The following is a 14,002-nucleotide window of genomic DNA, read 5'->3' on the forward strand; positions in this document are numbered from 1 at the left end:
TGCACAGCCTGAGCCCCAGGGTGCGGATCCCTTAGAGTACCCCACGGAGCCAACCCCCGCAGCCTGCCTGCGAGGGCCGACCCCAGGAATCTGCCGCGGCTCGCCGGCTGGCCGCCGGTCTGTGGCCCCGTCATCAGCGCCGTCACTATTAGCCCTCGCCACCGCCACCTGCCCGCTTCCCTGCGGCCAGAACCGCCGGAGCTCTGGACTGAAGCCTTCAGGACGTGGATTCCTGTCCTGACTGCCCTGTGTGACCTTGGGCAGGTGACCTCACCTCACCGAGTCTTTGGCGTATTCATCGGCGAAAAGGAGACGCTGATTCCGCACTGACGGCGTTATTGTGAGGAATCAAAATGTTTGTTGACTCTGAAGAGGAAAAAAGAAAATGGAGATTTTGATATCGCGCCTGATTTCGACTTTCCCATCTTCTCCTGTTCCCAGGCCATGGCCAGGATCTGTGACCTGCGTCTTAATGCCTTTAACGCTCAGGCAGAGGCCTCCACGGAAGCTATTCCTTCTTCCCCCATTCCATCTCCATTTCTTGCGGGAATGGGCTTTGCGATCTACTTCTGCTTTCCCTTACATGCCATACATTCTCTAGCTGTCTCCCTTCACTGGGGAAATCATCAGGAAATGTCCCCTGTGCCCATTGGCATGTCCAGAAGGAACCTGCCTCTCAGGCTAGTGGTTTGGAAGAGATTGACCTGCCTCACCTACCACAGTGTTTCCTTAGGGCCAGAGCTGTCTGACGGGACAGCACAGCAGGATGAAAAACTAGTAATGGCAACTTCCTACCTACAAAATAGCTAATTGGCACCTTACTTAGGAAAAGCATGGAAGGGAACACAGTCAAGTATGACCAGGTCTCTTTTCCCAATAGACTTGCCACCAAGACTCATTCATAAAAGTGAAAAGTGGCAAGGGCATATAGCGAGGCTGCTTTGAGAAACCGGCTCGTTGTCTCTACGGAGACCCTTGGTGATTACAGAACGTATGGTCTCCTTCAGACCTTCCCTGACCCTCCTTCTCTCTTGTGCACCCCCACCCCAGCAGAGTGAGTATTGCAAAAGACCTGAGCTCTCTTAGGCAACACCCTAAACTTCTTTGACCTTCACGGTCAGGTTCTTCCTTTGTGAAACAGGGATAACAACTTCAGATCGTGAGGACCGGCCAGATGAATTTAGGGATGTGTACCTACACAGCAAAGTGCAGTGGAAACAGCTGTCTGGATTCTTAGAGCATCTTATTCATTTACTTTAGTGCGCATAGCATATCATGCTGCAGTTATTTGTGTACATGTCTGTCTTCCAGGTTGTAAACTCATTCCAGGTAAGGATTGTATCTTCTTTATTCATCTTTGTGTCCCTGGTTCCTAGGATGTCATGGGGGTAAGCATTTGTTAAATGTGTGTCAGAGGAGTTGCTTCACTTCAGAGATGGGAGTGAAACTAGGGTAGAATTCTTGAGAAGCCAGAAGTTTCAAACTGGCAGTCTGGAGGCCAAGTTCCCTCTCAGAATTGTTTTGTCTGGTCCTCACGGTGTTAATCCGCGTAGCATTTAGAATATGAGAAAAATCAGGAATTGTCTTTGTGTTGGAGCATCCCCAAGACCACCCCCATGTCAGGAGATTTACTAGAAGGACTCACAGGACTCAGGACATCAAGTTGTACTCCCAGCTAAGGTCAACGACAGTGACGTAGGAAGACTACACAGCTGGACTAGGAGGGGAAAAGACACAAGTGGAATCTGAAGGAACCTATACCCTCTCCCTCCCAGGAGGGCTCACGCAGCATGCTCTTTCTCCAAGATGAAAACGGAGCAACATTTTCCTGCAGTGTTTCTGCCCAAGGAAGCCTGTTCGAGACTCAGCAATCAAGGTTTATGGTGAGGGCTGGTCACAGAGACGCCTCTGCTTTGCACATACCAAAATTCCAGACTCCTAGAAGGAAAGCAGTTGTTCAGTATCAGCCATGTTCTTTACACACTGTCTAGGCTCAGTGAACCATCCTGATCAGTTCATCATCGACTGGGAACACTCTAAAGAGCCACGTTCCCAGACACCAGCCAAAGCCAAGTTTACAAGTTACTTATTTGTTTATTACTTACTTACTTACTGGGGCGGGGAGTGTGCAGAGAGAGGGAAAGCAAGAATCCCAAGCAGGCTCCTTGCTGACGCAGGGCTCGAACTCATGAACCATGAAATCATGACCTGATGACCTGAGCCAAAATTGAGAGTAGGAGGCTTAACCCACTGAGCCACTCAGATGCCCCACAAGCAGACCTTGCTAAGGAGCAGTCTCAACCTGCTGTGTTAACTCTTTCTGCACAGTCATATAAAAATCCAGATGTCTAGCTTATCTTGAAAAGAATTGGAAGATCTGGCTGTATCAGGCCTGCATTCCTATATAGCAACTGAGATAGGCAGAATAATAGTCCCCCAAAGATGTCCACGTTGCAATACCTGGAACCTGTGACTATATTACCTTATGTAGCAAAGGACTGCAAATGTGATGAAGGTAAAGATCCTGAGATTATTCTAGATTTTCTGGGTGGGCCCAATATAATCACAAAGATCTTAAAAAATTTTTTTTAAATGTTTATTCATTTTTGAGAGACAGAGAGAGGCAGAGAATGAGTGGGGGAGGGGCAGAGAGAGAGGGAGAGATAGAATCAGAGGCAGGCTCCAGAACTGAGCTGTCAGCACAGAGCCCCGTGCAGGGCTTGAACTCACAGACTGTGACATCATGACCTGAGCTGAAGTCAGACACTTAACCAACTGAGCCACCCAGACGCCCTGTCACAAAGCTCTTTATAAGTGGAAGAGGGGGGTCAGAGTCAGGGAAGGAGAGGTCAGGATCAGAGGTCAAAGTGGTGTGATTATTGGCTTTCAAGATGGAAGGAAGCCATGAGTCAAGGAATATGGGCAGCCTCTGGAACAAGGAAAAAGCAAGGAACAGATTCTCCTCTAGAATCTCTAGAAGGAGGGCAACTCTGCCAACACTTTTTTATACCTAAATAGGTTCTGGTATTAATTCCAGTGGGGGTGGGGATGGGGAGGGCTTCCCCATACAGCACCAAACAATTCTCAGACACCAGCAGGGTGCCTTAAGAATTCAACTCATTCTGGCACCATCTACCCAGAGATAGCATCAGATTCTACATGTAGAGGGTTTGGTCCTACACGACTGCACCTCCAACACCCTTGTTGTTAGCTGGGCTTCTGACCCACTGGCTATAAATTAGAGGTTTCCCTGAGCTCCTCTTGGGTTCAATTAATTTTCTAGAATGGCTAACAGAGCTCAGAGAGACACTTCACTTACTGTATCATTCATCTGTTATAAAAGGATATAAATCAGGAATGGCCAAATGAAGGAGATGCATAAGGCAAGGTATGGGGAAAAGACCAGGAGTTTCCATGCCCTTTCCAGGCATGCCACTCTCCCAGGACTTCCATGTGTTCACCAACCTGGAAGCTCTCCAAACCCCATCCCTTTGGATTTGTATGGAGGCTTCATTACATAAGCATGGTTGATGGAATCATTGACCATTGGTGTTTGCACTCAATCTCCAGCCCCTCTCCCCTCTGGGGAGGTGGAAAGGGGACTGAAAGTTCCAACTCTTTAACAAGTGGTTGGATCCCTGGCAACCAGCCCCCAACCTTACGTGCTTTCCCCAAAGTCGTCTCATTCGCATAGCAAAAGACACCTTTATCCCTCTGAACACTTAAGAAATTCCAAGGGTTTTAGGAGCTGTGAGTCAGGAATCCTAGACAAAGACCAAACATATATGAGGAATATATTTTGGTCATCTGAATAACCAGATATATATTTTTATAAATCACAATATTGCAATCCCCATAAGACCTATTTTGGACTTCTGATCTCCAGAACTGTAAGATAATACATTTGTATTATGTTAAGCTACTAAGTTTGTAGCAATTTGTTACAACAGCAGTAGGAAACAAGTAGGGCAACAAATGGAGCTGGGCGGGGCCACCTTAGGATGGACAGCAAGCTGCTTCAAATCACCCAGTCCACCGTTTACCATCATATGCTCAACCGTAACATATTTATGTTATCCTGGCTCTTGTAGCAAGGAGTTTACAACCCCTGAGTAGGCCTTCTGGCTGGGAAAATGGAGAAGACAAGGCTGCCGGGAGAAATGTCCAAGGCATGTTAGTGGAATATAGATTCTGCTTCTGACTCTGTGTGTGTGTGTGTGTGTGTGTGTGTGTACACGTTCATGCACGTGTGCACATGACTGTGAGTGTGTACGTATCTCCTGAATTAGGGCCATAATGTCTGGGTGGGTGTACAGGTAATAATCCGTATTACTAGATTAAAAACTTAGACATTCACATACATGTACAGAACCCAACAGATGATACCAGGCACTTCATTTTTCCAGTTGAATCACCGCTTTGTCCATCTACCCTACAAAGGTGTCCAGCAGGCCACTCTCTCTTTGGATCTCTCTTCCTCTTCCCCTGCCCATTGTTAGGCCCATCTTTTCTAACCCCTTCCCAGAGTCTCACCTCCATCTTGGAGCAGGGCAGCAAGGTCCTCAAAGTTTAAAATATCTCCGCCAATTCCATCTGGAAAAGATGGAACTGAGCCTTAGTGCACATCCTCCCATTTTCTTCACACTGGAGCATCTATTGGCTGCCCACAGCACAATCTTTCCAAAGGGGATATCTCCATGTCTTCTCTCCTTTTCACTGTCCACTGGTTCATGTGCTTTACTGAGATGTTCTTGCCAAAATCCCTAGTAACTTCCAACTGACCAAAGCCAAAGGTCATGTTTCTACATCTTTCTCAGCCTCTCACCAGCGTTCGAGACCGTCAATCCTTCCTTTCTCCTTGAAGCACTTTCTTCTTGGCTTCAGTGACGTGCCCCTCTCCTGGTTTTTCCCTGGCCTGTCCTTCTTGATGGCCTCTGATGGCTTACCCCTAATGGGTGTTTCCCACAGCTCAGTCCCAGGCTGTCTCTTTTCTTCATTTGTTTTTCTTCCTGAAGGAGCAATTATTGAAGGTAGATGATGAGTATATGGGCTTTTATTATATTATCTCAACTTTCAGGTGTATTCGGGTGTCCTTAATAAAAAGTTACTGTAACATTTTAAGGCTATTGAAAAAGGAATAGAACTAGAGTATATACATTCCCAAACCATAGAGAAAGAATAGAATAGAAAGAAATACCACCCATGAGCTGATAATTCTCAAATTTATACATTCATTTCAGACTCTGAATTTCAGACTCAGGTGCTTATTTTATTTATTTATTTATTTATTTATTTATTTATTTATTTATTTTTTACATTACCACTTGAAAGCCTGTTAGACATCTCCAACGTAACTTACGTTGAATTTCAGACTCAGGTGCTTATTTGTTTTATTTTATTTTATTTTATTTTTTTTACATTACCACTTGAAAGCCTGTTAGACATCTCCAACGGAACACATTCAAAGTAGAACTCTCGATGTCCTACCCTCACCCTGCTCCCTGCCAAACCTGCTTCTGTCCTAGGTTTTCAAGTCTTCTACCCATATGCTTAAGTTAAAAACCTAAATACTTGTTGAAGAAATTAAGATAGGGATTGCTTCTCATTTTATAACTCAGATACCTTAGTATAATTACAAATCTCAGTCTCTTCAGTCTGTTGTACCTAAGACCCTTTTCCCCGGCCTACCTTTAGGACAGTTTTCTTTCCAGAGTTGGTGACGCTTATGTTGACTCTTGAGATGCCCAACTTTGAAAGCCAGTTGGGAAGTTGAAGTGCTCGACAAGAGAATTTGGGGCCCAGTGGGCCCGCTGGGCCCCAAATCCCTCCTTCTGGATAACAATTCCTGAGGTCTATGGCTTCATGGATCAACCCAGAGTAGGCAGAGCTTGCTTACACTTGCAGTGTTGGCAGTCTTCTCTCTGGGGATCTTGGCCTCTTAATTCCAGGTGGCAGAGAGAAGACTGCAGTCCACAGTCAAAACCAGAGTTAGCTATCTTGATATTGTGTCACTCCCTGGCATACGGTGGTGAGAAGGACAAAAGCCCCCACCTCAAAATAACTCCCCCACCGTTTGCCACAGTGACTGAAATTTCACACTGGCAACTGCTTCGTGGATAAAGTTGCAAGATAAAATTCTTTAATTCGCGAGATCTGGCATTCCTATTCTTGGCCATGGTTGCTAATTGAAAGAATGACTGCAGAAACACAGTGTGGTTTCCAGGCAGCATTAGAGTCCATTTGAGGTTAGTGGTCATGCATTTGAAGTCTGGTTCTGGGTTTTTCTGCAGCCGCTGTTTAGCTGGGTCGGTACAGGCACAGAGTTGGTGAAGAACCAGGGTTGTGGTTTAGTCCAACGAGGATGCTGAAGCTGGGGGAGGTAAGGGAGCGCTCCTGACTGACTGTGGAATTTAAGATGGAAAGGAAGGCAATAAAGACACAGGAGGGGGATGAGGGACAGTGAAAACTCTGCCTTGTGGAAAGGGAAGAAGCACTGAGCCTGAGTCACAGATGAATTTTAATTCCACCACTAATTAACCCCCATGTGACCTTGGGCAAGAGGGAAGAGGCTTCGATTTCCTTTTCTTCATCAGGGGAATGGGGGCCCCCCCCCCCCCCCCCCCCCCGCCTCCCTTACCTCGTAGAGCTGTGGAGGGACTCAAAGGAGATAAGGGGTGAAGCTACCTTAAGAGCCACAAAGCAGCATACAAAGGTGAGAGATTAGCATGTGTATTTCGTAAGTTCTGCCTGAGGCCATAGGGAGACTGGGGGGGGGGGGGGGCGGGGAAATGAGGCCAGGCAAGGCCTGCAGCAACTTGTCTGGAATAGGAAGAGAGCCTGACAAGTAGCCCTGAGCCCCCGCTCCTCCTTTTGCTTTCCCTGGGGAGAACAACAGCATTTCTAAACCAAGCACTTAAGAAAGTTTGTCTTGTTTCATCCTTACAACACTACCTCTCCCCATTCTACAGATGGGAAAACCGAGGCGGAAGAAGATGTTAAATGCTAGAGATGGCCCTAAGACTGAGCTCTCCTTCCCTATGTCCTAAAACATTCCACGTTTCCACCAGAAGGCCCTGAGGCTTGATCTCTGGCCCTAGGACTCATTATTTCTGGTTCAGTGCACTCTTTTTAGCCCCACCCACATTCCACTTCCTGCCTTCACCCACCCCAGGGGTGGCAGTGCTGCTAGAGCTCAGGGGGGTTGATTTCCTTATCCTCTCACACCTGTGCCAGCCAGCTGAGCCACCAGGAAATGGGATTGTGTGACTGAGCAGCAGACACTGTGTACCCAGGGGCCTGGGTACCTGTGCGGGGTGACCAGCTGAACCCCTCCTCTGCTCACCCCCTCACCTTGCTGCCCTGTTTGAGCCCATGCCCAGCGCTTGGTAACCAAGTCAACGGACCTGCCCTCCTGGGGCCATTTGTAACATACCCCCTGAGAGCCGACCAGAGACCATAAAGAAGGCGATGGGTCTGGCGGTGGATCTCTCACAGACCCACATCTGCTTCCCATCAAGCAGCAGACAGACAGACAACCCTAGCCAGCCCCCAGCCAGGCAGCATGGTGAGCAGGGATAGGGGGCTGCACATGCAAGTGAGGGTCCTAGTGGACCCAGGTGGGTGATGTGAGGTTCCCTTGGGAGTCTAAGTGTTTGCCTGGCCACAGTGTGGGGGCAGGTGAGGTGGAGAGAGGGAAAGAGACTTCCAGATGTGAGTGTGGTCCCCCAGGTGTGTCGGTATGTGAGAGCACATGAAGGGTGGAGGACATGTCTCTAAGCCTCTCTTCAGGAGCGGGGCTGCTGCGGGGCTCCAAATTTAGGGGTAGGGAGTGTGGGGTAAGCAAGACTGGAGCAGAAAGTGTAGGCACTTTTCCAGAAACCCGAAGCATCACAGCAGATTCACTGTTGGCCTCTAATCCCACCTCGCAGCTCTTGGGACACATCCTCATGGCCCTGTTCATCTGATGCATCTGACCTGACCCCTCATTTCAGTAGAGAGAGTGAGGAGGAGGGTGGAAAGGGAGGGTGCTCTCACTTACGGAGAGCTGGCTGTACATGGGGCTTATTTGATATCTTTTGCCAGGGTCCCCAGCAGGAAGGGTAGAAGAAAAGTTAAGAGCATGGTTGGAGCCAAACTGTCCCCACTCTGAATGTTAGGGGTTTTGCTCATGACCTAGAGCTAGTCGCTTAACCTCCCCAAGAGTCAGTTTCCTTATGCGCAAAATGGCATAAAGATAGTAGCTGGGGCTCCTGGATGGCTCAGTAGGTTAAGCCTCTGACTTCAGTTCAGGTCAGGATCTCGTGGTTTGTGAGTTCGAGCCCTACATCAGGGCTCTGTGCTGATGGCGTGGAGCCTAGAGCCTGCTTCAGATTCTGTGCCACCACCCCCCACCCCAACTCCTCCCCAACTCATGCTCTGTCTCTGTCAAAAGTAAATAAACGTTAAAAAGTATTAAAAAAAAAAAAAGATAGTAGCTACCTACAGCGGTTGTTGTGCAAATTAAATGAGATAGTGTATGTTGAGCGCTTAGCACAGTGCCTGGCACATAATTAATGCTTAGCGTAGGGGGACTAAATGACATAATGAAAAGGCTGCCGAGTAAGAGGTCGTACTATTTTTACATTCAAGGAAAGGGCTTAGAGCAGCTGAAGAGAAGTAACTTGTCTGAGCTCATAGAGGGAAGGGGGTTTGACGCAAAGTCTATGGGATTCCAGGGATTGAGTTCTTTGTCCCAAACCTGTTGCCCCACAGTAAGGGGCGTCGTTCCCAGCATCTCAAGTAAAGGTCAGAGTTGCCTTGCGTGGGCCAGCAGTCAAGGGAGCCAAGACGGTGTCTGACTTTGTAGACAGAGCCTGGGCAGGCTCAAAGTTGCAGCAGCCGGTGCTGGCCTTGCCAGGGGATTGGTAAACCCTGTCAGCACCTCCTCCTGGATGTGCGGATTTCTGTGAGTCCTGTGTCCCTAAATCCCTACATCCCAGCTTAATTCATTACCTTCTCTTACTAGACAGCAGGGATTGGAGGATGGGAGTTGGTAGGGGACCCAACATGTATGGCGCCCCCCCCCCCCCGTATGTGTCATGCAATGAACCAGCGACTTGTACGCGCATTCTTTCATTTAATCCCCATAGTAATTCTAGGAGGGGGCTCTTATTACTGTCCCAATTCATGAGATAGGGGGACACCCACAGAGAGGGGAAGCTTCTTGCTCAAGGCAAGTAGAGAAGTAGTGATGATGTTTGGATTAATCCCAGTCATCTTAAAAATCATCAAAAGTTAAATCATATTTAAAAAATCAGAGAACGGGCACCTGGGTGGCTCAGTTGGTTAAATGTCCGACTTCAGCTCAGGTCATGATCTCATAGTTTGTGAATTCGAGCCCCGCGTCAGGCTCTGTGCTGACGGCTCAGCGCCTGGAGTCTGCTTCAGATTCCGTGTCTCCCTCTCTCTCTGCCCCTCCCCTGCTCACGCTGTCTCTCTCTCTCAAAAATGAATTTTTTAAAAAAGAGAAGTATTAAATTTATGGATAAAGCATCCTCATTAAAAATTATGAAATATTCCAGATACTCAGGACGGCAGAAAAAATAATAAATACCTGTAACCCGGCCTAAGAAATAGAATCTCTCTCCAAACTGCATTCACTTCCCTCTTCTACCAGAGAGAACCATTATTCCAAATTTAGTGTTAATATTTCCTCTTGCTTTCTTTATTTTTGTAATACACACACACTACGAGAATATACAGCAAAGTATACATTTATCTGTAAATGATGCACGGTATTGTTTTATGCATTAAAGATTTTTATCAATAGTATCTGCTTGTATGATTCTTCCTTACTTTGCTTTTCTTTTCCGGTAAGAAATTTTTTGATAAGATTCTTTCTCCAAATTTTTCTCCAAAAGAGATGTGGCACGTTAGGCTTCTACCAACAGTTTAAGGGTTCCCATTTCTCCACATCCTCCACATGGTTTGGCCTTAAAGCTTGGGTGAATCTGATAGATGTGCTCATTTTTTTTTTTTTTTTTTTTTTTTTTTTTTTTTTTTTACAGAGAGAGACAGAGCATGAACGGGGGAGGGTCAGAGAGAGGGAGACACAGAATCCGAAACAGGCTCCAGGCTCCGAGCCGTCAGCACAGAGCCCGACGCGGGGCTCGAACTCACGGACCGCAAGATCATGACCTGAGCCGAAGTCGGCCGCCCAACCGACTGAGCCACCCAGGCGCCCCCTCATTTTGTTTTTAAGGCCTGTGGTAATTACTTCTCAAGCAGAGCATGAAGGTATACTCTGGTATCCCACCTGCCACACTGTTATGTATCTGTTAGCGTATGAAACTCTCCCTTCCCTGGACAGTGGGCTACTGAGGGCCAGTGTATTAGATGCCATGCGTCTCCAGTGTCAGCCCAGCGTCAGGAACATACTAGAGGCCCAAATGTTTGATGGAGTGAGAGGGTCAAACCTTCTTGATTCTCATGAGGCTCCCCAGGAAGGGCAGTGACCTTTTGGATTTCTGGGACCAAGCACCTTATCCCAGTCCTGCTTTGGGGGCCAAGAGTTCTTTGACCACCAGCCTAGAATCATGTGGGAAAGACCTTTTCCCCAGCCCCACTCCACTCCAGAACTGCGCACACCCAAGAGAGGAAAGGACAGCACACCCCCTTCCGTTTCAGGACCCCTTTTCCCTTCCTTGCTGGCCTTCCTAGCTGTAACACGATTCTAGAGTTCTTCCTGCTTTCAACACCTCCCCCTGGCCTCTGATCCCCGAAACCTCTGATCTTGTTTCTCTCATCAAGGGTCCTTAATTTCTTTCTGAACATGGGTGGATTGACTATCATGCTCTGCCAGACTCATCTGACCCCCCTCAACACTCCTCACGATGCTTAGTCACTGAGCAAGAAAGACTATATAATCTTGGAACCGCCCACATCTGCTTCCTTTGTGGGTTTTGGCCCCCAGCCCCCCGAGCCACTGCCTGTTGATCCTCAAAGCCATCAGTAAAGGCTTAGACACGGGAGGTGGGGCAAGGAGAGCAGAGTCCAGGAACCTTTGTTCTCAGCCAGAGAACCACTCAAGAAAGGGTTGCAGGTGGGAACTGTATCCAGGCATGGCAGGTTTCTCTCTGCTAAGAGTGTTCTCTGCCCTTTGCCCGTTCAGCGTGAGTGCATTTCAGTCCATGTGGGGGCAGGCTGGCGTGCAGATTGGCAATGGCTGCTGGGAGCTCTACTGCCTGGAGCATGGGATCCAACCAGATGGGCAGACGCCCAGTGACAAGACCATCGGTGGAGGGGCTGACTCCTTCAACGCCTTCTTTAGTGAAACTGGGGCTGGAAAGCACGTGCCCCAGGGAAGTGTTCGTGGATCTGGAGCCCACTGTGATTGGTGAGTGATGATCAGTCCCTGCCACATATGTCACCTTGTCCTGGGTACCACAGCGAGTCCTCTGAAACTGGAGCACTAGAATTTGTAGTTCCCAGCTGCAGCAGCCAATTAAACTACAGATCTGCTGCCACTCAGCTCCAGAGTCTCAAGGTCGCTCCACATCCCTCACATCCCTTTCCTTTTTATTGAAGAATACTAAAAGTCAAGGGCAACAGCAGCAGCCTGAATGGGGCTCCTCTAGGGTAGGCCTTGGGGCCTAGTGACCCGGCCCCTTCTGGAAACTTTGGGGAGCCAGGCTGCAAGGGAAGGAGGGGTGTCTAAAACTCTGCCCATTACAGACGAGGTTCAGATGGGCACATACCACCAGCTCTCCCATCCAGAGCAGCTCATCACCGGCAAGGAAGACGCTGCCAATAGCTATGCCCGAGGTCACTAACATCACTGGAAAAGAGCTCATTGACCTGGTACCGGACCGAATTCGGAAGCCAGTGAGTGAAGGGCTTAGGGCTGGATTTCTGTAGTGAAGGGATCTGAACACCAGACAGGAAGAGGAGCTTCAGCCCTTGAGAGAGCTTCCTCCATGAGTTTTAAAGATGCAGGATCAGGACCAGTGAGGAGGGGCATTCCAGTCTGATCAGGGGAAACAGGGTGTAGGCTCCAGGCTAAAGCCAGATGTCCTCTTTACCTCCTATGGCAACTGTTCCAGGCTGGGCAGAGTGGCCACCAAAGGCAAACATGTCCACGGGCTGCCTGGCCAAGCTATGGAGGTCCACGGGCATTCCCAGAATATCACCTTGTATGGCAGGGATGTGGGCAGAAGGCCCTGTGAAAAACAGGGATCCAAATATTCCTAGCCCAAGGCTCTGAGAATGACTTTGGCCTCCACTGAGGATGGGGATCAGGTTCCTAGATTATTGATCTCAGTAAGGAAGCCCTCCAGAAACATGTGAAATTAAATCAGGGGTAAACAGGTATGAAGCTGGGCGGGGTTGGCAAGTTATGATCACAAAAGTGACTATGTCATGAGATTCAAGAGAGCTGTGTGCGGGCACCTCGGGAGGTTGTAGAAAGGAAGAAGAACAAGAGAGAGAGGGGGCCCTCCCTATGAGGATCTATTTTGTGCATTTGGAAAAGTCTTCCAAGGATTTAATGCATTTTGGGGGGGAATTTGAAACAGCATGACTTGGCTCTTTCCTTTCCGTCAGCTTCCTGGCCCACATTTCTCTTCCCTTTCCCCTTTCAGTCTGACCAGTGCACAGGACTTCAGGGCTTCCTGGTGTTCCACAGCTTCGGAGGGGGCACCGGCTCGGGCTTCACCTCACTCCTGATGGAGCGGCTCTCGGTTGACTACGGCAAGAAATCCAAGCTGGAGTTCTCCATCTACCCCGCCCCCCAGGTGTCCACGGCCGTGGTGGAGCCCTACAACTCCATCCTGACCACCCACACCACCCTGGAGCACTCGGACTGTGCCTTCATGGTGGACAACGAGGCCATCTATGACATCTGCCGCCGCAACCTGGACATCGAGCGCCCCACCTACACCAACCTCAACCGGCTCATCAGCCAGATCGTCTCGTCCATCACGGCTTCCCTGCGCTTCGACGGGGCCCTCAACGTGGACCTGACGGAGTTCCAGACCAACCTGGTGCCCTACCCTCGCATCCACTTCCCCCTGGCCACCTATGCGCCGGTCATCTCTGCAGAGAAGGCCTACCACGAGCAGCTGTCCGTGGCAGAGATCACCAATGCCTGCTTCGAGCCTGCCAACCAGATGGTGAAGTGCGATCCCCGTCACGGCAAGTACATGGCCTGCTGCCTGCTGTACCGCGGAGACGTGGTGCCCAAGGACGTCAACGCCGCCATCGCCGCCATCAAGACCAAGCGCAGCATTCAGTTCGTGGACTGGTGCCCCACGGGCTTCAAGGTTGGTATCAACTACCAGCCACCCACCGTGGTGCCCGGGGGTGACCTGGCCAAGGTGCAGCGCGCCGTGTGCATGCTGAGCAACACGACCGCCATCGCCGAGGCCTGGGCCCGCCTGGACCACAAGTTCGACCTGATGTATGCCAAGAGGGCCTTTGTGCACTGGTACGTGGGCGAGGGCATGGAGGAGGGGGAGTTCTCTGAGGCCCGGGAGGATATGGCTGCCCTGGAGAAGGATTACGAGGAGGTGGGCATGATAGTGTGGAAGGGGAGGGAGGGGAAGAGGAGGGGCATGAATACTAGGGGATTCCTGTGTGTCTGCCGTAATTAAAGGACCGTGGGCTTACTGTCGCACAAGGGTCTTTTTTCTCTCGGGGGGAAAAAAGAGAGAGGTAAGAAGGCTGGGATCTCTGCCTGGGTTCCCCAGAAAGCAGACCTGGTTCCAGATTTTATTAAAGAGGCAATTCCAGGAAGCAGATTGGGGGCCAAGGAGAATAAAGCAGAGAAGGAGGCAGAATTCATCCTACAGAAGATGCAGCCGAATAAATGGCATCTCAGAATCATTCCTTGGGTGGGTGGGGGGGGCAGGAGTGGGGGTGTGGGTGGGGAAATTCATGCACCTGCTCCCTTCCTCCATTGGTCAAGCCTTCACCCCATCAAGCATGAACTCCCCTGCACTTGTGAGGTTGCACACACTTGGTCTGT

General features: G+C 49.4%; 1 pseudogene; it reads left to right on the forward strand.

Moving 5' to 3' along the window:
• The first annotated feature begins 11,023 nt into the window (after nucleotides 1–11,023).
• On the forward strand, nucleotides 11,024–13,615 carry LOC109491368 (annotated as a pseudogene).
• Nucleotides 13,616–14,002: the final 387 nt, after the last annotated feature.

This window comes from Felis catus, chromosome C1, assembly GCF_018350175.1.
Source record: "Felis catus isolate Fca126 chromosome C1, F.catus_Fca126_mat1.0, whole genome shotgun sequence".
Lineage (NCBI taxonomy): Eukaryota > Metazoa > Chordata > Mammalia > Carnivora > Felidae > Felis > Felis catus.